This window comes from Mustela lutreola, chromosome 3 (assembly GCF_030435805.1).
Source record: "Mustela lutreola isolate mMusLut2 chromosome 3, mMusLut2.pri, whole genome shotgun sequence".
Classification (NCBI taxonomy): Eukaryota; Metazoa; Chordata; class Mammalia; order Carnivora; family Mustelidae; genus Mustela; species Mustela lutreola.
This window is the reverse complement of record NC_081292.1, coordinates 71,281,995-71,304,629: the sequence shown is the minus strand read 5'-3', so window position 1 is coordinate 71,304,629 and position 22,635 is coordinate 71,281,995. Positions and strand designations below refer to the sequence as shown.

Below are 22,635 nucleotides of genomic sequence, written 5' to 3'. Positions count from 1 at the left end.
TCCTCATTGCTCCAGATAGTTTATGCAAAAGAAGACCTTAACAATCCAGAGTTTGTTGTATCTATTTTTTTCTAGTAGAAAAATATATCTAAAAGATAATAAATCAATCTTTTACATATTTAAATTCTCCAGAGTAATTAACCCCAAACTTTGCATAAACATGTTTACTTTTTATTCATTTGCTGATTTATTAATTAATTCTCAAATATCCATTAGGACTTCTAGGGCTAATTGCAGCGCTGTGCACTGGAGACTGTGAGCTCCCCAGTGATTCCCGCCTCCTGCTGCTCTTGCCCTTGAGTCGGTCCCCTCCCACACTGCACCACATTTTGCCTGTGTGACTAACAGAATATTGCAGAAATCATGACGTGGCACTTCTGAGCTGTAGCTTCCATCTTGGGCTTTATTATCTCTTGGATCACTCTGCCTGGCAAACGATGATGGGAAATGACATCATCCGCAGCTCTGAGGAGTGGCCCATGTGGTGAGAGACCCAAGTGTCCACCACCTGTCATGTGAGTGACCTGCCAGGTGGAGACTCAGAACCAGTCAAATTGCACATTGGCTGCAGCCTCACAAGGAGCCATGTGCCAGCACCATCTGGAAAAATCTGCTCTCGAATTCCTGGCTTGCAGAGCCTATGAGATAAATAAATGTTTGTTCTTTTACTCTGCTACGGAGGGGATCATTTTTCACACAGCGCTAACTAAATGAATACAGAGGTCCGTAGACGAGCAGGACAGTGTCCCTGCCTTCAGGAAGCTTCTACTTCAACAAAACTAGGGTTGTGCTGATTTACTGCTCAACTAAATGTAGGTGCAGTGAGGGCACACAGAAGCAGCTCCTCTCAGTCTTGGAGGCCAGGAGCAGCTAAAGAAACGGTGCCTAATCTGAGGCTGGAAAGATGAAGACAAGGAAGAAACCAGAGGGAAGCTTGGAGAAGAAGAAGCACAGTGATCCAGAAGGGAGAGGATGAGTGAAGGCCTGGGAAAGAGAGAAGCAAGGAAAGTATTTCCCAGGGATGGGGTTCACAGAGGGGTAAGGCAATGGAGAGTGTTGAAAACTGAGGATGGAGAGGTGAGGAGGTAGCCATTGAGGAGAAGTATGGAAGCTATAGGAAGGAGTTTGACTTCTGTCCTAAAGTTCTAGGACAGCCACTGAAGATCTTTCGGCAGGTACTTGGCTATGGCTAAGGGGCAAGGCAGGGTAAGTCCAGAGACAAGGACATGCTGGCACAGTAATAGGAAGTAGTGGTGGGAGGCTTTGCTCGATGGAGGTTAGTGCCTGTGGACAAGGTGGTTTTGAGACATATTATTGGGTTACAACTGGCAGAATTTGGCACTGACATATATAATTAGGCATATTTGTCTTTCGCTTTCTAAACTAAGAACCCAGGAAACCTAAGTCACACCTGCCCCTCCCCTAGACCAGCTCTCTCAGTGATACACATCACTGAAGACCCAGTTGCCCAGACGGAGACCTGGGAATCATGGGAAACATCTCCCTTTTCCTGGCACCTGTATCCAGTTAGCACCCAGATTTTATTTCTTTCTAATGTCTGAAATACTCCTTTTTCTTTCTTTGCCTATTAAGTAGTGTTCAGTAAACACTTACATCTTTTCCCTCAGTTATTGTGATACCTTCCTCACAGTCTTGCCCCTAGCTATACCTTCTTTAATTCTCTGTGCTCTTGCTAGAGCCATTAAAACACACACATGCATGTACGTACAATCACACACACACACACACACACACACTCACACTCACACACACACATGCATGTTAATGTGAGCACCCTTCTCCCTGCTCAGACTTGTTTCAGATATAGGTTCCCTATATCACTGAAGTCACAGTCCAGGCTCTGGTTGTTCACTTCTCTAGCCTCCTCTTGTCCCACTCTTTCTCCCCCTTCCAAAGCCCTATGCACAGCCCTATAAACTACCGGGGTCCTATCTGTCCCTTCCAACCTGTGCTCACCTCCCGACTGGACCCCCTCCTCTTCTTTCCCTAGCTAACTTCACATATCTGTGAAGACTCAGCTCACATGTTATCTCTCCTTGGATTCCTAAGTTGAATATCTGATTCCCATCTACACTGGCTCTCATCCTGGTATATGTAATTTGTGGTTCACAGCTGTCTCCCCTACTGATTGGCGAACTCCTTGAAGGCAGGAACTATCGCTCATGCTCTCGGTACTGTGATTACAATGTCTGGCATAAAATAGACAATAAATATCTATGAAATGGGTGAGTGGGCAGAAGGAACATTGTGTTCCAACATCCCGCTTGTTTTTTCTGAAGGCTAGAATCCAAAGAACCCAGTCCTAAGCATCAGGGGTCTTTGTTCATCTTTAAGAGTTGGGAGAACTTGACTAAGTCTTTCTTAGCAGTGGGAGGAAGGAATTTGATTTTTATCCTGAGTGAACAGGAAAGTGAATTAATACACTGTAGGGGCAAACATCTCCCAACTCAACTAATTTATGTGGTTCCTGAACTGATGGGTTATTGTGTATTTTGGTCTTTGTGAAAGACCAAAATAAGCAGTGTTTTAGAGGAGTACTTTTAGAATGATCATGTGTGACTTTATTTCAGGTATGATTCAGCCGTTGTCTTTCCGGAGTGTTCTCTGAAGTCAGGGAGATCTCCCCAGCTGGATGACCTGGGCAGAAACATGCTCTGACTGATCATGATATGAATTTGAAGGGAACAATTAAGGAGTTATTTCCATTTTGGTACTAATAGCAAGCCTTTTTACTTCTACGCCCTTCAACCTGTGTGCATTTCAGCTGCAACTTCAATGGAGGCTTCTGTCAGGGCTGTTAAAAAGACTTTGAAAAGGGAACATGTGAAATCATAAGTGCTTCAGAAATAAGAACTTGCCTTTCAGTCCATTACATTCTTAACCCCTTGTTTCTGCTCAAAAGACTTTGTTAAAGGTCAATAAGAATGTTTAAACAGCTTATGATTTAGGGACGCCTGGGTGGCTCAGTGGGTTAAAGCCTCTGCTTTCGGCTCGGGTCATGGTCTCAGGGTCCTGGGATCGAGCCCCACATTGGGCTCTCTGCTCAGCAGGGAGCCTGCTTCTCCTACTCTCTCTCTGCCTGCCTCTTTGCCTACTTGTGATCTGTCTGTCAAATAAATAAATAAAATCTTTAAAAAAAATAAAAAAATAAACAGCTTATGATTTAGAATTCCAGGAAAGCATATTGTTCTTATTCTAAATATCCATTGTTCATAAGTAACTTGGTTTGGTGTATTCTGAGTTTATATTGTGAGTACAAACAGTAACTCAGCATCACAAAGAATTAAGCATAAACCAGACTGAAACCTAAATTTCAAAGCCTCAAGCTAAAGAGAATATACATGAGCATTTGTAATTTGGAGTGACTTTCCCAATTAGACAAATGAATAACATAACATCTGCATAGTGCTTTGAAGTTTACAAGAAAAATTTTCATACGCTTTTAAAAAATTTTGTTATAATGATTCAGTGATATTGGTAATAGTATCATTTCATTCTACATATAAAGAGACTGAAGTCTGAGAAGGTTATGTGGTGGGCAGTTCTACTAACCTAAGAATGAGTTGCCATGGGAACCTAGGTCTCCTATCTCTCCTTCTACTTGGTATGACATCCGCTTTCTGTTTCTGTTTTTGTTTATTAGTTTCTTTACAAATTTTTTTTTTTCTAGCACGATTTACAAGATGGTGTATGAAAATGCATAAGCTAATACTTGAAAAATATTTTTGGGTTTCCCATTACACTAGCATAGAAATACATCATTTTACCATCAACTTTTCCTGTAAGAAATAAATTTTTTTATTACATCAAAAAGCTAGAGCTACTGGTCTTTAAAGGATATTTCCTTCAAGTACTCATTGGCATTTTTGAACTTGTGGTTCATTTCACCTTTTTATGACTCCAGAAATTAAATGATTCTTGGCTGTACATCAAAAGATTATCATGTAGTTATTATTTATTTTTATAGCTCAGGTGAATCTGGTACTAGCTTATTATAGTGTGTGTCCCATTGGCCAAATGAAAGCAATCTGGAAATATGACATGCATTTTTAATAATAAAAAGGCAATAATTCTGCATTCTGCAGAGGTGTACCAGCAGCTACTTAAGTGAGGTTTAATGTCAAATAAGAAATACTGTGATGCCCTTACTGAAATCTTGTGATAGTCACATTTATCTGGTCTTTTCCTGAAGTCAGGTGTAAACAACCACTTTGAAAGAGGATTTACTAAGCATCAACTTCATGTATCATTTTTCTTAACTTGTATACCTGTTATGATAAAGTAAAAATAAGCAGTAAAAACTTCCCTTCTGTTTTTAGAGTGGTAGGTATTCTGAAACATTGATAGAGACACAAATGTATATCATTAAATGCTTTACCTATGGCTTCGGGCCCAAGTATCATTATCTGAAAGTATTAAGAAAGAGTAACTAAAAGCCATAGAAAACTTATAAATCTCATTTTAGAGAATAATTACAGTTATCCATCACCAAACTGCTGGCTAGTAATGGCATTGCCTCATTGGATTTTTTTTTTTTTTTATCCTTTTTTATGGCTCTGGCCTTTCTTCAGGTGTTAAGTCTATAAGCCATTTAGTGGATTTGAAAGGCTAGGAGGAACAGAAGCCTGGAACGCTTTAGTCCTGTGACTTTAAGAATCTGCATTAAAAAAAGAGCCTTGACACACTATGGAGAATTATCCTAAATATTTGGAATTTAGAAGTGCAAGGCCGTGTAGAGATTACCCAGTATTGGTAATATTCCAAAGATATGTTGTATGTTATCAGCAGTGTTTATAATAGACATAGAAGTTCTACTCTTATGCTACCTCCTGTAGGAGACTGTTACTCACTCAGTGATGTAGACACCAATCAAGTGTCTTAAAATAACAGAAATTTATTCTTTCACAAATCTGGAGGCTAAAGTCCCAAATCAAGATGTTGGCAGGGCTTATTCACTCTGAAGGCTGTAGGGGAGGATTCATTCTTTACTTCTGGGGCCTTACAGATGCATTCCAGTCATCGTCTCTGTCTTCTTCTTCTAAGGATGCCAATCATTGGATTAAGGTACACCCAACTCTGTTGTGATGTAACCAAAATCTGATTGCATCTGGAAAGACCTTGTTTCTAAATAAGGCCACATTCACAAGTTCGGGGAGTTTGGACTTCAAGATCTCTTTTTGGGAGACCTTAATTCAATCCGTAAGAGATCATACTTTTCCCAACTCAATGATTTAGGAGATTGGATATATTGACAATGTGTATTTTTAGTACCAGTGTGAAATGTGTGTTTATTACCCATTGCTGTATAACGGATTACCTCAAAACTTTAGTGCCTTAAAACTACAACCAATGTATTATATCTCAAGATTTTGTGGGTTGAAACATAGGCAGAATTTGGTAGGTAATTCTTCTCTGTGTGGTATTAATGGTGGTATTCAGCTAGTGGCCCTCCCAGAGGGCTGAAGATGGCTTTTATTCACAGCTAGGAGGCTGTGGATTCAGGACTTTTCCACATACTCTCTGAGAAGGTTTTATGTGGCAGTTTAGGGCGCCAAGAGTACGTAACCCAAGAAAGAGAAACTAGAAACTAGAAACTTTCAGTCTTTTAGTCTTTTAAGGGCCAGGTCCAAAAATTGGGTGAGTAAAGCTTCCACCCTATTCTTTCAGTCAGAGCACCCCCAGGTTTAAGGGGGAGAAGGATGACTTTTTGCAGAAGGGGTGTTGTCTACCTTCTGGTCACAGATTACTTATATTCCTCCCACATTAAAAAAATTCACTTCATTTCAACCTTGCCTTGAATTTAAAGAAGCTGATAGTTAAATCAAAGCCATGTGTGGGTGAAGGTCTCTTGAGTATGGTTCCTCTCAGGATAAAGACATGTGAACTAATGGGAGAATTGGTCTCCCTCCTTCCAATATATAATGCTCAGATAGGGATAGGATAACCCTAGGTTCTCCTCAAAAAAGGAGAAAGTGGGAGGCACATAGCAGTTACTGTTTTACACTGATTTAGAAATCCAACCAGATGCAGGTCACTGGTTTCCTGATTAGGGTCTAGACTTTTTCCCCTAGAAGTGCTTGCTGTGGCTCTTCGTTCTGACCTCTGCGTCAACCCTCCTTTTCTGCAAAAAGTTTATAGGGCTCTTGTGTATCAGATAATCCAGTTCACCAACCAAAACACACATGCACATCATTTTGAATATAGAGCTTGAAAATGTAGCAAATTATACAAAGAAGCCATTTTGTCTAGTTGAAAGGGTTTTACCAAGCATATGTTAAGATTCACAAAGGCCTTCTTTTCTGGCAGAGAGTGTCTAAGATGTATAATTCTTAAAGACCTGAGAAGCCCTCTGGAGCATTTACCCCACGGCCAGGTGGTAGTCCAGGTTTAGCCTTTGTCTTGAGGTCGTTTCTGACTTTGCACATCCATTGCTGTGGAGCCTGAGATGAGAGATGGTTTCCTTTTTCACATACAGCCTGCCCCGGCTCCTTGGTATTTACTTTTAATCTGCTCCCAAACTCAGTCGATCCTCTGTTCGCTCATCGCTCTTCCCGTATTTCGCGTTTGGCGCTTCCTCCAGTCTGCCAGTTAGTCTTCTCTGCTGAGTCCACACATTCATTAGGTCCCTTTTTCCATTTTCTTCATGATCACATGCAACACTCGTGCCAAATTTTCAGCCAATTCTGAGAAAGTATCCCATATTCTCCAGCTTCCAATGACATATTCTCACTGACCCTCAGTGCATCACCAACATTCTTTTCAAGGCCCTTGCAGAGTTTACTAACAATTTCTTTAAAGTCCTTCCACTAACAGTCTCCTTGAGCCCCTTCCTGCTTCTCTTTGCTGCCTGATTCCAAAACGATTGACACATGTCACAGGGTTTATGCAACACGACACTACCAGGTAATGAATTCTGTTCCAGTTTTCTACTGTTGCATAAAAATCTACCCTAAAACAAGTGGCTTAAAACAATAACCATTTTATTAGACGTTGTGATTTTTGTGGATTAGAACTACAGGCAGAGCTTGGGTGAGAGGTTGTTCTGCTCTAGCTGGAATCATCTGCAGTCCTTTGGAGGGGCCTAGAACCCAGATCAGCAGACTTTGTGTGAAGGGCCGTGTAGAAAACAGCGGGAGGTACTGCCTATGAGGTTGTAATGTGCAAGTCACTACAGGCAATATGTAAATAAGTGACTATGGCCGTGTTCTAATAAAACTTTATTTACAAAATTAAGCAGCTGCCCTACAGATCACAGTTTGCCAGTGCTTGATCTGTAAGACCCAAGAAGGCTTCGCACATGCGCCTATTACTTTCATGAAGATGGCTAGAAGGATAGACTTCTTTCCCTCTTAGGTAGACACAAGACTTCTCTCCATGGTTTCTCTAGGGTGGTAGTCTAAATTCTCACACGGAAGCTGAGGCTCCGCAAGTGAGAACTCTCAAGAGACAGGAAGTGGAAGGTGCCAGGTTTATGAGGTTTAAGCTTAGAAACGTGCACTGTGCCATCATTTATGCCGTTTTCATTGGTCAGTGCAATCACAGACTACCCCTCCCAGATTGAAAAGGAAAAGACATGACCCTTAATGGACTCTCTTAACGGAAATAGTGTCAGATAACCTGTGACCATATTTAATCCAACATAATGGGTGACTTTAATTTAACTCACTTATATATGAGACATCTTCCTACCCTCACCTTCTTACCCCTACCCTTCCTACCCTGTTGTAACTGGGCACAGATATGAAAACAATAATCTAAGATGCAAAGCAGAATGAAACATATCAAGGACAGGAACAAAGTCTGTGAATAAGGAAAGGGTTTTCCTCGACTCTCTCAGAAACCCTGTCTGCAAGTTAAACTGCCAAGGGAAGATAACAGGAAAAATACGTGCAGATTTATTCAATATAAGCTTTATGTGACATGGGAGCGAAGAAATGAAGACCTAAAGGAACAGACCTGAGTGTTTTATTCTATGTTTAATGAAGGGCAGGTGGTCATGTAGAAATGAAGTTACTATAGTAAACTGGGAGAAATTCAGCAAGGCTTCTTTTTAGGAAAGGATCTTCCTTTCCTGGACTAGAAGGAGAGTACCTTTAATATAAGAATTTTAGAATCTGACTCAGGGGACAAAGGTTGGGGGAAGGTCACACTGACCTGCTCTTCTGGTTTTGCAAACTCCTTCAGCTTGATATGCTAAGATGCCATATTTTAGGGTAGAATGTCCCAAACCACATTAGTTCCCTAATATAATAAATCTCAATATAGGCATGTGTTTTATAAGTAGTCAGTAACTCTTGTTTTATCTCTCTTACTGACCAGTGTAGTGGTTTTCAATTTGTTTTTAATTGGAACCTATGATTTACATTGTGACCCAGAATAAAGATGCACAACATATACACACACACTCATATACAAAACAAGTGTCTTCAAGTGACAGTCATTCTAATCCTGTACAGTGTACTTTGATATTTTCCATTTTCTATTTTTTCTATTGTATTTAATTTTTAGAACTTCTCACCATTGTCCCCTGAATTGATTTTGCAACTGCAGATTTAAAAAAAAATTTTTTTTTTGTTTAAAGATTTTATTTATTTACTTGACAGAGAAAGAGAGAGAACGTGCGTGGGATTGGGGTACAGAGAGAGAGAGGGACAAGCAGACTCCCTGCCGAGTGGGGAGCCCAAGGCCAGGCTTGATTCCAGGATCCAGAGATCACAACTTGTGCCGAACTCAGATTCTTAACTAACTGAGCCAGCCAGATGCCCCCACAACTGCAGTTTGATTTCATAATCTGTAGTTTGAAAAATAACTGTCCAGAAGAGGCAGAGGACAAAGAGGCTTATGGTCATAGTTGCACAATAATTTATTGTTAAAATTTATTCCTACAAGAAGATCTGGGAATTGATCTAGTAGGGGAATATGAAAGAACTTTTCACTCCAATTCTTTGTACAGTGGTTTCTCTGAAAAAACATATGCTGAGTATCTTTTGATGTGTGTTATTTGATTCTCTGCCAATGATGTGTCTGTTAATTCTGAGCTGCTCTGATAAGATAGTAGTTTGAAGGAACCATAAAACCTTAACTTTGGTGGGTTGCCAAAATAACATTATGCCCTTGAGAAGTCCACATTTTGTGAAAAAAAGTTTGAAATTTTTCTGGTTTGTGTTGAAACTGTATATTTGTATCATGTTAAGGCATTGAACTAGAAAAAAATAGGGGGAAAATGACCTATTGAAAATAATTATTTGATTATAAATAATCAAATTATGAAAATAATTTGATTATAGGATTCTTTATGACAAGTGTACAATGTGGCCATTCTTTAGTTTTACACTAAACAAGAGTGTACTCAGTGCTTGGAATGCAGCACTAAACAGGACCTCACAAATTTGCCGTCATGGAACTTCCATTCTGCAAGGACAGATAGAAGAAAACAAGTAAACAGACAAAATATCTGTGAAATGGGACGGATTATATGAAAGGAGCAAACATGAGCAGAAACTGAGAATGTTGGAATCAGCTCTTGACAAAGAGTGGTCAGGGAGGGTCTCTCTGAGCAGGTGACAATTAAGGGAAGAAGCATGAGAAAGGAGCTGCCTGTGATTAGATCATGGGGAAGAGCCTTGCGGGGACTAGGTAGAGTCCAGGATCAGGATGTGGTTTCTGTGTGTGGGAACTGAAACCCCAGAGTGAGTGAAGCCTAGTGAGTCAGGCTAGGGAGTTGTAGGAGATGGGAGTGTGAGGGAGGTAGCCAGGAACCCATCCAGCAGGGCCTCAGAGACCACAGTAAGGACTATGGAATTTTTTCCCCCCTTTAGCCCAAGAGGAAGTTACTCATGTGCTTCTGTAGGAGAGGATGAATTCTGGTTTATGTTTTAAGAAGCTAAAGTTTTACTGCTGTGTAGAGATTGAACCAGAGAGAACCTTTTTCTCTTAGACTGTAGGGGAGGAGAAATAGGTTTTCCTCTGCCGTTCTTGGTTCTTGGCTGTAACATCCCTGTAATAAAAGACAGACCAACAGGAGAAAAGCCAACAGAAGTTTAAAACCAGTATACCTCCTGTGTGCAACGTAGGTACTTAGGAAAATTGAGTTAACTCTCCAAAATGGCCCCAAACTTCTCCACCTAAAGATAAAACAAATGAAGGGTGGGGAGTCGTGGTAGGTTATCAGAAAAAACTCTGTAAAAAAGGGTAAAGTTGTTATGCAGATTTAAATCCAAGCCTTATCCACTGATAAGAGTTTCTAGAGATTTAGAGTCATTCTTTTCTTTCTGATACAGAGAACCAGACATCCTGGGCTGCCTGGGTGGCTTTGGTGGGTTAAAGCCTCTTCCTTTGGCTCAGGTCATGGTCTCAGGATTCTGGGATCCAGCCCCACATCGGGCTCTCCGCTCAGCAGGGATCCTGCTTCCTCCTCTCTCTCTCTGCCTACTTCTCTGCCTACTTGTGATCTCTGTCTGTCAAATAAATAAATCTTAAAAAACAAAAAAAAAAAAAGAAAGAGAGGGAAACATCCTTACAAATGAAGATTTCTCTTATAAACATAAATGCTTCTTACAAAAGGATAACTTGAATTTCATTTTAGGTGCTTTTCCTGTTTGCCAGTTTTAAAAAAGTAACCAGCTCAAAATAATCAATGTGTCAAAGAGGTGTATTTTGAGGGTGGCATATTCTGCTCCCCTTCACTACCTATTAAAATAATGACATTTTTATGTATCTAGAAATTGCTGCATGTACTTTGGTGCTATTAGATTACTCTTTGAACTGTTGGCTACAGCATGATTTCTGTGATGCTTATTTTAGAATTCACAGGACATACAGACAACTCATTTGTTCGCCATTAACAAATCTGAGACCTTTAAAGGTGTAAGGGCTTATTTAGCCAGAGCAACCTCACCTCGGTTGAACAGTCATTTTGTTGTTTATTCAGTAAAACTTAAATTGACCGTGCCCCACCTTTAAATAAGGGGAACTTATTTTAAAGCAAGTCCGGGAAACCAGTCCCAGGTAACAAAGCCCAAATACAAGGGTGGATCAGCTCAGGTAGCGATAACAGCCTGAATGCAGGGATGGGTAGGGTCAGGTGGGACTTCCAATCAGTAAAGTGGGCATACTGTCTCCCTAGCTATGAAGGAGTGTGGGCCCCGCCTTTTGGGCGCCAGTTCTCACCAAGGCGATAGGCTAGTTCAAATGTCTATTATAGAGTAAATTGTAATTCAATTGGCCACCCCTGTGAGACCTAGCGTGATTGTGCAGCTATCTCTGTGTATTGTAATCTCATTGGCCACCTGTGTGTGGCCAGGCTCAACCACATGGCCTTTGCTCTATAAAAGTTAGTCTGGGAGTCACGGAGGGGTCACCTCTTTGCAAGAGAAGTCCCTGGCCTGTCAGTTTGATTCTAGATGCTTGGCGGGAAATAAAGCTTTGCTTGATCTTTGCTTTGTATCAGTCTCACTCCTTTGACCATGAACCCATTATTGCGGGACCCAAAATGGGGGACCCAACAAAGGCAAGGTAAAAAAGCAACAGTGGGAATTTAGAAATATTTGTATTTACTTATAAATTCAACAGGGATTGTTTTTCAGGTAACTGTAGTATACCCTGTCTCTTACTTTACAGTGCATAATTTGGTTCCAAATATATTTATAAAGTTTTTTAGGACAAAAAGAAGGGGATGGAAATCCTTACATTTTGGGCATCTGGGCTGAATAGCATGTTAACAATAATAGGAAGTCTAACTGAAATTAATCCTAGAAATTACTGAACTTGTGAGTTAGAAGAAACCTTAGAGTTCATCTAATCAAAATCCCTATTTTACTAAGAGGCAGAAGAGGTCACAGAGTTAGTTGGTGATTCCTTCAGTCAAGGTAGAGTATCAAAAGCAACTGACTTAAACTATCTGCATTAACTCTCTAAAGAAACTACTTCACAATAATGTAATTCAATAAAATACCTTCAGTTTCTCTATAGTTTTTGCGTTTTCCAAAGAAGAGTCCAAATTGATGCCCTTTTGTATAATCCAACAGAAAAAATTATTTCTAAAATTTAGATCCAGGAGGCAAAGCAAAAGCAGAAATTACTTATTTTGTCAATAATGGTATCCGTGAGGTTCATCATGTTTCCCTTTTTCACTTTGTGTCCAGGAGCCTCAGAGTTAGATTAACCAGATTATAGAAATTTTCTCCCTTTTCATTCTGTTGTTTCTGATTTCCTGTTCAATTCTCTTATTTTTTTTGTAGGCACATTTTTGTTGTAAGTCACTCCAAAATGCCTTTTGAATGCTATTGAACTATAAATTATTCAGAAAAAACAATTGTTAGGGACAAAGTCAAGACTGTAATTTAGGTCCTCCAGCTCTCAATCCAAATTTCAACCCATTGCGTCATTGTTGAGAAACATTCATATCTCTATTTTTTCCCATTAGAGAAAAATAAAAATTAGCTGTTTCTAGTACTTTTGTAAAAAAAGGATATGGGGGCGCCTGGGTGGCTCAGTGGGTTAAAGCCTCTGCCTTCGGCTCAGGTCATGATCCCAGGGTCCTGGGATCGAGCCCCGCATTGGGCTCTCTGGTCAGCGGGGAGCCTGTTTCCCCTCTCTCTGCCTGTCTCTCTGCCTACTTGTGATCTCTGTCTGTCAAATAAATAAATAAAATCTTTAAAAAAAAAAAAGGATATGAAGCAAAAGAGAAGTCTGTCTACATCTGTCTCTATAACTTTGGCTATAATTTCAAAAAATTCATCACACCCTTAACTCTCAAGCAAAAAAAAAAAAAAAAAAAAAAAGAGAGAGAGAGAGAGAGAAAGAAAGAACAATGAAAAATTGTTTTGTTTTATTTGTTTAGAAATATGGAAGTATTTTATTGACCCTCAAAATTTTCCAGTCTTGTATATATTCACAATCAAAATCTGGGACAAATTTGTGTTTTCTTTTGCACACAGACTGTATCCACAAAGACCAGTGCAATAGAAACCTTTTACATGAAGCTTTTCCTCTCTCACAAAAGTGTTTGGGTTCTTGCTTTCTGAATCCATTAATGTATTTGAATATCACCCAGTCACAAACTGTGGGACATCAGGTTGTCGGGCCCCCACCATAGCCCCCCACCCCTGCCCAGTGGAGAAGGCTGAGACTTCCGCACAAAGGCATACTCAGAGTTCTTGATGTTTTTCATCTGGTGACACCGTGTTACACAGGGCTGCTCTATCCCTGGTGCACTGAAGGAACTAAGGGTTACTACTGTCACTGCAGCCTCAGCCAGCATGGCACAGCTGCCTAATGTTCTCTGAAAAGAATATATTAATAATGTCAAAAGTTGGGTGAAGCCATCAGTCATGACAAGAGCTGCCCTTGAGAGGTTAAGATTCTGTCTCAGAATCTATTGGAAGCCATGGTAGATGTTAGAAAGGTGGAGTGGGGCATACTTTCATATAACTGCCAATATTCCAATAATAGCCTTTGGGAGGAGAAACTGAGAATATACTTGTAGAGGGGGCACATCTGATGAGAAGAGCTCAGTGTGGAAAATACAAGCAGAGGATGTTATTTCCAGCTGGTACACATCATATTTCCTTTATTATCATTATTATTGCAGAGGACTAAGAAATGACATTGATTATTACTAATCCTTTAGAAAATCACTTTGGGGCCCATGTTATGGTATGTAGCCCATAGTCCCAACTGATTACATTGCATTCAAATCCTGATTTTGGGACATGACACCTGGACTACTCTGGGAAACAGACTTAATTTCACTTTACCTCCCCTCTTCATCTGCAAAAGAGGGATAATAGTAGTACCTACCGTGTAGGATTGTACTAAGGATTAATGAAGTAATATTTATAAATTGCATTGAACACTGCCTGACATAAAGTCAGCAGTATTTGAATAGTTATTATTTTCATATAAATTTTCCTATTTACTCAGTTGGAAAGTTATTTTCCTAATAAAACATGATTCTCTCATTCATATATAAATCATAAAACTCCTTACTTTTTCTCTTGGGACTAAAGTCCTTCCAGCTCCATTTTCCAGGCATCCCTGAGGACCACTCAGGAATGGACTGCAACAGTAATGGGTGGTCTTAAGTCCGACTCCTGGGCCCCAGCATCTCCAAGAGGATCCTTTCACTTTTTTCCTTGATCAAAACCTCTTCTCCTAGGCTCAGAGGGTAAGAGTTACTCCAGTTTTCTGTCCCTCCTACACCATGTAACCCAGAGTTCATTACCTTTTTTTGGTAAAGCAGCCAAGGACTGCTTTGGCTACCTTTTGAAGCCAATGAATTGCTTCTCAGAGTAGTATTTTTAAATGTATAAAATAAAACACAATGGATGACAAAGGAAATCAAAGATATTGAAATAATACTTATCAAAGTGTTTTTAAAATGTTGCAAGAATGTATGTGGTTGCTTATTTCTACGTTAAACAGCAAGCTTTATCAAAGGACCTAATAACTTCCATCATTCCAAAGTGGTGAGGAGCATAACCATTGTTTGAAAAGAAGTATAATAAGTATCATCTGAAATAAAATTAAAATACTGTCATTTTTATTGGCAACAAAGTCACAGGTAGTGCTAATACTACTATAGTTTGTTGCCTACATTCAGTAATTGAAGATGGTGATAAATTCCAATTCGATATTAGTGAAAATAAAAATATATTATTTTCTCATTTAAGTTGACAGAATCCCAGAATTCTAGCCAAGGTCCCTTAGTGGATACCATGTCAAGGATCCCTGTTCTAATCCCAGATTGAATGAATACTCATTCCTTTCTGGTCTTGGAGAAGGAAGGAAAGAAGAACATTAGAATGGGTCAGCATCCCTGACCCAGACTGCTGTGCACCTCTCTCAACAGCATTCTTGGACCTCATCTTCCCAGTAACCTACCCCCACTGTCACTCAAGGCTATTTTCTAGACCCTTGGCTTCCTACTACCATTAGCTAGTTTCTTTCTTTCTTTTGATATAATTGACATATAATTTTTGTAAGTTTAAGGTATACAATGTGTTGTTTTGATACCTTGTATATTTTAATAACATTACCACCAGCATTACCTAACACCTCCAAGAGATCACAAAATTTACATTTCTTTTTTGGAGAGAGAACATTCAAGATCAAATCTTTCAAGAACTTTCAAGTCTACAATACAGAATAGTTAACTATAATCACATTGTTGTGCATTAGATCCCCAGAACTTACTCATCTTCTTGCAAGTTTGTACCCTTTGACCAATGTCTCCCCAGATCCCCACCCCCACCCCCCAACCTCCAGCCCCTGGTAACCACCATTCTACTCTGTTTTTGAGATTTCAGGGATTTTTTTTAATCTCACATATAGATAATATCATAGAAAATTGGTTTCTTTGTCTGATTTATCTGATTTAGCATAACGCCCTCAAGGTCCATCCATGTTTTTGCAAACGACAGGATTTTCTTTTTTCTCATGATTGAATAATAATCCACTTAAGGCTATTTCTATGTCTTGGCTATATGGAAATACAGCAACAAACATGGGAGGGCAGATATCTTTTCAATATGCTGTTTTCATTCCTTTAGATATATATACCCAGAAGCTGGATTGTTGGATGATATGGTGGTTTTATTTTTTATTTTTTTGAGTACCACCATATGGGTTTTTTTTTAATAGTGGCTGCACCAATTTACATTCCCACCAACAATACCATTTCTCCGCATCTTTCCCAATACTTATCTTTTATGTTTTTTTTAAAAAGATTTTGTTTATTTGAAAGAGAGAGAGAAAGAGTAAGCAAGAGAGAGTGAGCACAAGCAAGGGGATCATCCAGCAGAGGGAGAGGGAGAAGCTGACTCCCGGTTGAGCAGGAGCCTGATGCAGGGCTGGGATCATGACCTGAGCAGAAAGCAGGCTCCTAAATGCTGAGCCACCCAGGGGCTCCTATCTTTTGTGTTCTTGATCAGAGCCATTCTAATAGATGAAGTGCTATCTCACTGTGGTTTTGGTTTGCATTTCCCTGGTGATTAGTGATGTTGAACATCTTTTCATGTACTTATTGTCATTTGGATGTCTTCTTTGCAAAAAAGGTTATTCAGCTTCTCTGCCCATTTTTAATTGGATTGCTTTTTTTGTTATTGAGTTGTGTGAGCTCTTTATATATTTTGGATATTTGCCTTCTATCAGATATATGGTTTGCAAGTATATCATTTCCAAAAATTTTCTTTCATTCTGTAGTTTTTTTTTTTATTTTGTTGATTGTTTCTTTTGCTGTGAGAAAGGTTTTTAGTTTGTTGTAGTCTCACACGTTGATTTTTGCTTTTGTTGTGTGTGCTTTTGGTATCATATCCAAAAAAAAATACTGCCAAGACCAATGTCAAGTAGAAATTTACCCCTTATGTTTACCTCTAGGAGTTTTATGGTTTCAGGTTTCATGCTTAAGTCTTTAATCTCTTTTGTGTTAATTTTTGTAATTGGTATAAGGTTAGGGTCTAATTTCATTCCTTTGCATAAAATTATCCTGTTTTCCCAACACCATTTATTGAAGAGACTAGCCTTCCCCTACTGAGTATTCTTGGTTTCCCTGTCAAATATTACTTAACTATGTGTGTGAGAGTTTATTTCTGAGCTCTTGATTCTGTTCCACTGATCTCTGCCTGATCTTATGTTAAGACCACACTGGTTGTGATTACTGTAGCTTTGTAATACAGTTTGAAATCTAGAAGTGTAGTGTTTGCTTTGGCAGCACATATACTAAAATTGGGACAATACAGAAGTTAGCATGACTCATGCAGAAAGATGATCTGCAAATCCATGTAGCTTTCCATATTATTTTTTAAAAAGAAAATCAGGTATCACAATGAGTCCAGCTTTGTCCAATGTTTTCTTGCTTTTCTGTCAGCGTGATTATATCTAATGCTGAAAGTCAGGTATTGAAATTCCCTACTATTATCGTGTTGTTGTCTGTTTCTCCCATTTTTTTTCAAGATTTATTATTATTATTATTATTATTATTTTGAGAGAGAGAGAGAAAAGAGAGAGAGAGAGTACCCGAATGCACATGAGTTGGGGAAAGGGAAGAGGAAGAGAATCCTCAAGGAAACTCCCCACTGAGCGCAGAGCATGATTCAGGGCTCAGTCTCATGATCCATTAGATCACAACCTCAGCCAAAATGAAGAGTGGGATGCTCAATCAACTGAGCCACCCAGGTGCCCCTCTCCTATATCTCTTAGTATTTGCATAACATATTTAGGTGCTCCATCATTGGGTGTGTATATGTACAGTTATTATATCGTCTGGACGGACTTGACCTAAGTCACTTTATCATTACATAATGACCTTCTTTTTTGTAGGTTACCATTGTTAGTTTAGTTCATTTTGTCTGATATATGTATAGGTGCCCCTGTTTTCTTTTGGTTTCCACTTGCATGGGATATCTTTTTCCATTCATCAGTTTGGGCCTAGATGTGTCCTTAAAGTCAGTCTCTTTTAGGCAACATATAGTTGGGTCTTGTTTTTGTTGTTGTTGTTGTTGTTATTTGCTTGTTTTGAAATCTATCCATCCACTCTGTCTTTTTGATTGGGTAATTCATTCTATTTACATTTAGAGTAATTACTGATATTTAAGGACTTACTAATGCCATTTTCTTAACTGCTTTCTGGCTGTTTCATAGTTGTTGTTTTTTTTTAATTTATAGATTTTATTTATTTATTTGACAGAGAGAAAGATCACAAGTAGGCAGAGAGGCAGGCAGAGGAAGAGGGGGCAGCAGGCTACCTGCTGAGCAGAGAGGCTAATGTGGGGTCAGTTCCAGAGCCCTGAGACCATGACCTAAGCCAAAGACAGAGGCTTAACCCACTGAGCCACCCAGGTGCCCCCTGTTTCATAGTTTTATTGTTACTTTTCCCTCTCTCTTATTATGTACCTTTGTGGGTTGGCGATTTTCCATGGGGTCTCTTTTTTAAAATCTTTTCACTAAACTTCTGTTATTATTCTGTTGTCACATTAAAAATTCCCTTGTTTAGTAAAAGTACTAAAAACTGTACTTAGTATGCTGTTTATAGGAACTAGCCTTTTGAAATGAATGCAAAATTGCTGTGGTATGGAGACCACATTTTGATTTCTCATAAAAGAAATGGGAGCCATTATGGGCAATGTATAATGACTACTCAAGTGTTGCTTATTATTTTTGAAGTTAATACTGCTAATATAAGGGAATATGTCAACAAGTTTAGGATAAAAAAAAAGCAACTTGAAAAGGCCTTTCATTTTGACATGGAAGTGTGGATTGATTGTTGAGATTCAGAAATACATTTGACAACCAAGCGGGTAGGTAGGGGTTGTTATAATGGCTTTTGGGTCATCATAGCCCTTGAGCTGGATCTTGATGGACTTCTCTGAAAACCGAATAAATAAAGCACTTTTTGAGGTCAGTGTGAAGTGAGGAATAGTAAACATCAAATAGTCCATTCTCTGTGACTCCCATTTAGAACAGTTGATGTCAATGGCAAATATACTGTATATAAGCACATGATGTACTAATGTTCATCGTGTATATGTATTATACATAAGCATGTAAATACATACTGTGTTTCTAGATATCTATATTTTGAATTACTGTTATCACAATAATACTCATGCTTGTGGTATTTCAAAGTTCTATACGGTAGGGGGAAGAACCTTTAAATGGCATTTTAAAATGAGAACGTTTGATTGCCTTCTTTTTTGAGATTTTTTTTCCCCCCCATCTAGGGAGTTCAATATTTATACATAGGCTTTTAGTAGAGAGTAGTGCATTGTGTTTTCTCCACTCTATATTTTGCTTTTCTTTATGAAATGGCAATGCAAAAGGGTGAACTGCATGATCTACTAGCTACTTTATAGTTTCTAATTGCTATATTTTTAATCCTGCAACTCAGTTGCCTGTATGTGTTGACTGAAGTCAGTTTTCCAGCATGCTAAATAGGGAGTGTTAAAATTAAGAAATTTGAAATTGTGTCATGTACCATATAGGCTATTAAATATGAAATTTCAATAATGTTTAAAACTTTTTTTACCTATTAATGAGCTTCATTTTCTTGCACTAAAATGGTCTTGGAAATAATCACATATACATTTCAAAGGCTTTAAAATCATCCACATACACAATAAGTGTGTATGAAGGGGATGATTAGATCTCCAATTTTGCTTTAGAAGGTATGTAAATGGTAAGACTTGGCTATTGCTGGGTCTGCCAGATGCTTCTGCTTTGATGTTATGGAGGTTGGGCTCCACATACCACCAGAAAGATGGATCTGAGTCCTGTTATCCTATATTAGCAATTCACTCAGGAATCATCAAGGCCACTGCAGACCATAATACTTAAGCCGGGTTCTCCATGATTCAGAGAAACCACAAGGTACTATAATTCAGTGACCATCACACAAGAATTCAGATTGTGATTCAAAATGGGCACAGTAACTTCTCAGCAGTTTTATTATACAAGTAAATGAATGCTGAAACATCCCAGTTTATCTTTCATTTATTATGGTCAAACTAAAATTCTAGTAATGAATGATAGCATACAATAAGGGAACTGTGGACATTTAGAGAAGTAACAATGGCATACATTCTTGAAGAACCAGTTCAAACTCCTGCTTTGGATAGATACAGTTACAAGTGATGCTTTCCATTATAAACTGTAAATTGGTTCTGGATGATAGAGTAGTAATTGAAGGCTTTAATGTGAAGACATCTACTATAAGTTCAGTTCACTAAAATAAGAGTGCTTGGATTGTCTATGTTCTCTATAACTTAAAATGACATTTATATGAAGGAAAATAGGAGCTTTTGTTGAATTAATTTTATCCAAAGAGGAGAATATATTGGTGCTTTAGACTGTGGGAACCTCAGGAGCCCATGAAACTATTAATGTAGAAGTCACAGTGGAGATAAAAGAAAATGTTGGGTATTTCCAGATATGAATCTTGCCTTTTCTAAAGAAGATATCAGAAAAATTTAGAAGAAAGATTCATCTCCATGTTCAAAGATTCTGAAAAGAGAGATCATCTAAGAATGGATAAGAGACATTCAAAAAGCAAATCCTGACTATACAATTACAAATGATCCTAATGCAGATGAAAAAGTAAACATTTCTATGAAAATATAAGTAGACATATAATAAATCAATCTTTGAAAGGAGATGCACATAAAAAGAGCACAGAAAAGGTGCATAACTAAGTAAGGATTCTGAAAAAAGAGGAAGAAACTTTTAAAAAAATGCCCGAAAGTCTAAGACCTAAAATGGGATGTTGTTTTGAAAAATGTTAATAGTTTTAAGAAATAATTTTGCAAAAATAATTGGTGCAAGGATAACAAGAAGGATGTGATAGGCTCACTCCTGGGATTAATAAGCACAAGTTACAAAATTATAATGAGAAAGCAAGAACTAACTATTCCTCATTGCTTCCATTTTGTCTAAGTACAAGAGTGAACTTCAAATCAAAAGGAAGAGACTCTTCATCATTCACATAAGAGATCAGACAATGAGAAAGTACTTAGTTATTTAAATAAGTCAACTCTCAGAAAAATGGTTAGGTCTTAAAAATATATACACTGTCAGTGTATATATATTTTTTTCTCACAGTCATTTTTTTTCTATGAATATACTAGGTTGTCAAAGGTAAGCAATCTTGATCTTTATTTCAAAAATTGAGGAGAAGATAAACTCAAGCAACTACAGATTATTATACTATTTATCTCTAGTGAGGGCTAATAAACAGAGCACAAGGTGAGTATTTTGAAAAGAATGTAGTGATCACTAGGACATCTCCTGGGTTCACTAAAAACAAGTCATCTGACTTAAATGACATTCTCTCTTTTTGTAGGGTCACTAATCCCAGAAAGTCTGCTTGTCGGGTTTGTGGATAACGTGGTTTTTTTAGGCATTGCAGTTAAATTTAGTGACATTACCAAAACTGAAAATGTTTCTGTTGGTTTGCATGAAAGGAAGAAACAGACAAGATGATTTCTATCATCTGTCTATCGATCAGTCTGACACCAGAGGGGGCAATATATATTTAACAACATTAATGTACAAATGGTCAGTGGTTTCAGTTTCTCATGGTTGCTCACAATTTTTATGGGAGCCCCTTGCATCTCTGCCTCCTAAAAATAGCGAACACAATCTTAGCTTGCTTGACAGCCATGCAATGCTGAAATTAACAGAACTCTTAACTGAGCAGTCCTCATCTGGAGCATCCAGTCTTGCTTTTGAGCTGTGAGCTTTAAGACAGACCCTAATAAATATGAATTTCCTCACCTGAGGAGATTGAAAACCATGTCATATGAGAAACTGTTGAAATGGCTGGGGGATATTAGTGTGGAAATGATTAAGCATGATGATTATATTCCAGTATGGAAAAATCATCTGCTCTACTTGTTGCTCACCCAAGAAGTAGAACTGACTAATGAATATGAGCCAAAGCCTATCTGTCCCATTCAAAAGGGACCAAGAGTGTCCCTGTTTTCAGATCCCGGGTTTCAGATAAGTCCCCTCCATTTTCAGATTTTCAGTTTAAGTTTAGCAGAAGTGTTAACTGGCTGCTTAATCCTTGAACTTGACCAGGTTATTATTCAAACACACCTGACCTAGAGTATCTAATTCTAGTAGTAATCATTTGATAAATAACCCCGTATGGACAAAGAGTCTAAGTATTTCCTGAGCCTTAAGCTATTTCTCAGTATTTCTCATTTTTATTTCTCAAAATACATCATTGTATTTTTTTTGTCATAGTTAATTGTGCAATCAAGCTGTGTGTACAAGGTGGTAGTTAGTTTCCCCAGATACCTGGAAGGCCATGTGTCTTCATGTGGAAGTATAGCAATGGGATTTAGAAAAAGATTTATTTATTTACTTGAGAGAAAGAGAGAAGGCAAGAGTAGGGGGAGGGGAAGAGGGAGAGAGAGAGAGAGAAAATACTCGAGCAGACTCCCCACTGAGCATAGAGCCTGACGTGGGGCTTAATCCCAGGACCCTGAGATCATGACCTGAGCTGAAACCAGTAGTTGACACTTAACCAACTTAGCCACCCAGGTGCCCCACAATGGGATTTTAAAAATACTTTATTTCAGTAGAGAGTGTTGCAGTAAGCTCCTCTCCTCTAGAAAGATGGGAAGATGAGATAGCTGAAGTTGGAGAAGGGAATGGATTTCAGGAAAGCTAAAACCTAGGTTAGGGCAAAAACCTAACCAGACAGATAAAGATTGGGACTGCCCATGGGTGGTAGAGAAGACAGACTGCAGTTTGTCCAGTTGGTAGATACCTGCATACATTAGTGGATAAAGGTGGTTCTAAACATAAAATCTCGGTAAAGTTGAGGGAAAGAGAAAGCTTTAAGAAAGATGTGATTGGAGAAGCAGAGGTTGAAATTTGCTGTCTGCACAAACACAAAAGCTAAATACGTGATTGGCATAGCCCTGGGTCCCACCAGAATCAAACACACAGAACTATTTGGGGTCTTTCTAGGAAGAGGAAGCAGGTCAGGCTTATGACCAGGCTGTTGAAGTCCCTGCAGTTCATGGGAGCCTGAAAGGAATGTGGTCTCTCAGGCCATTTCCATCTAGAAGATAACTAACTGTTCAACCTGTTGCCCTGTATCAGAGCGTG

The 22,635-nt window shown here is 38.7% G+C and overlaps 1 protein-coding gene and 1 non-coding gene across 2 annotated transcripts in view; both read left to right on the top strand.

The window, feature by feature from the left end:
* NKAIN3 (sodium/potassium transporting ATPase interacting 3) overlaps window positions 1-22,635 on the top strand; it is a 624,119-nt gene that overhangs the window by 98,694 nt on the left and 502,790 nt on the right. The gene's annotated exons all lie outside the window — the stretch shown is intronic.
* On the top strand, window positions 16,717-16,820 carry LOC131828416 (U6 spliceosomal RNA). Its single transcript, XR_009352426.1, has one exon. It is a non-coding gene; the product is annotated as a U6 spliceosomal RNA (small nuclear RNA).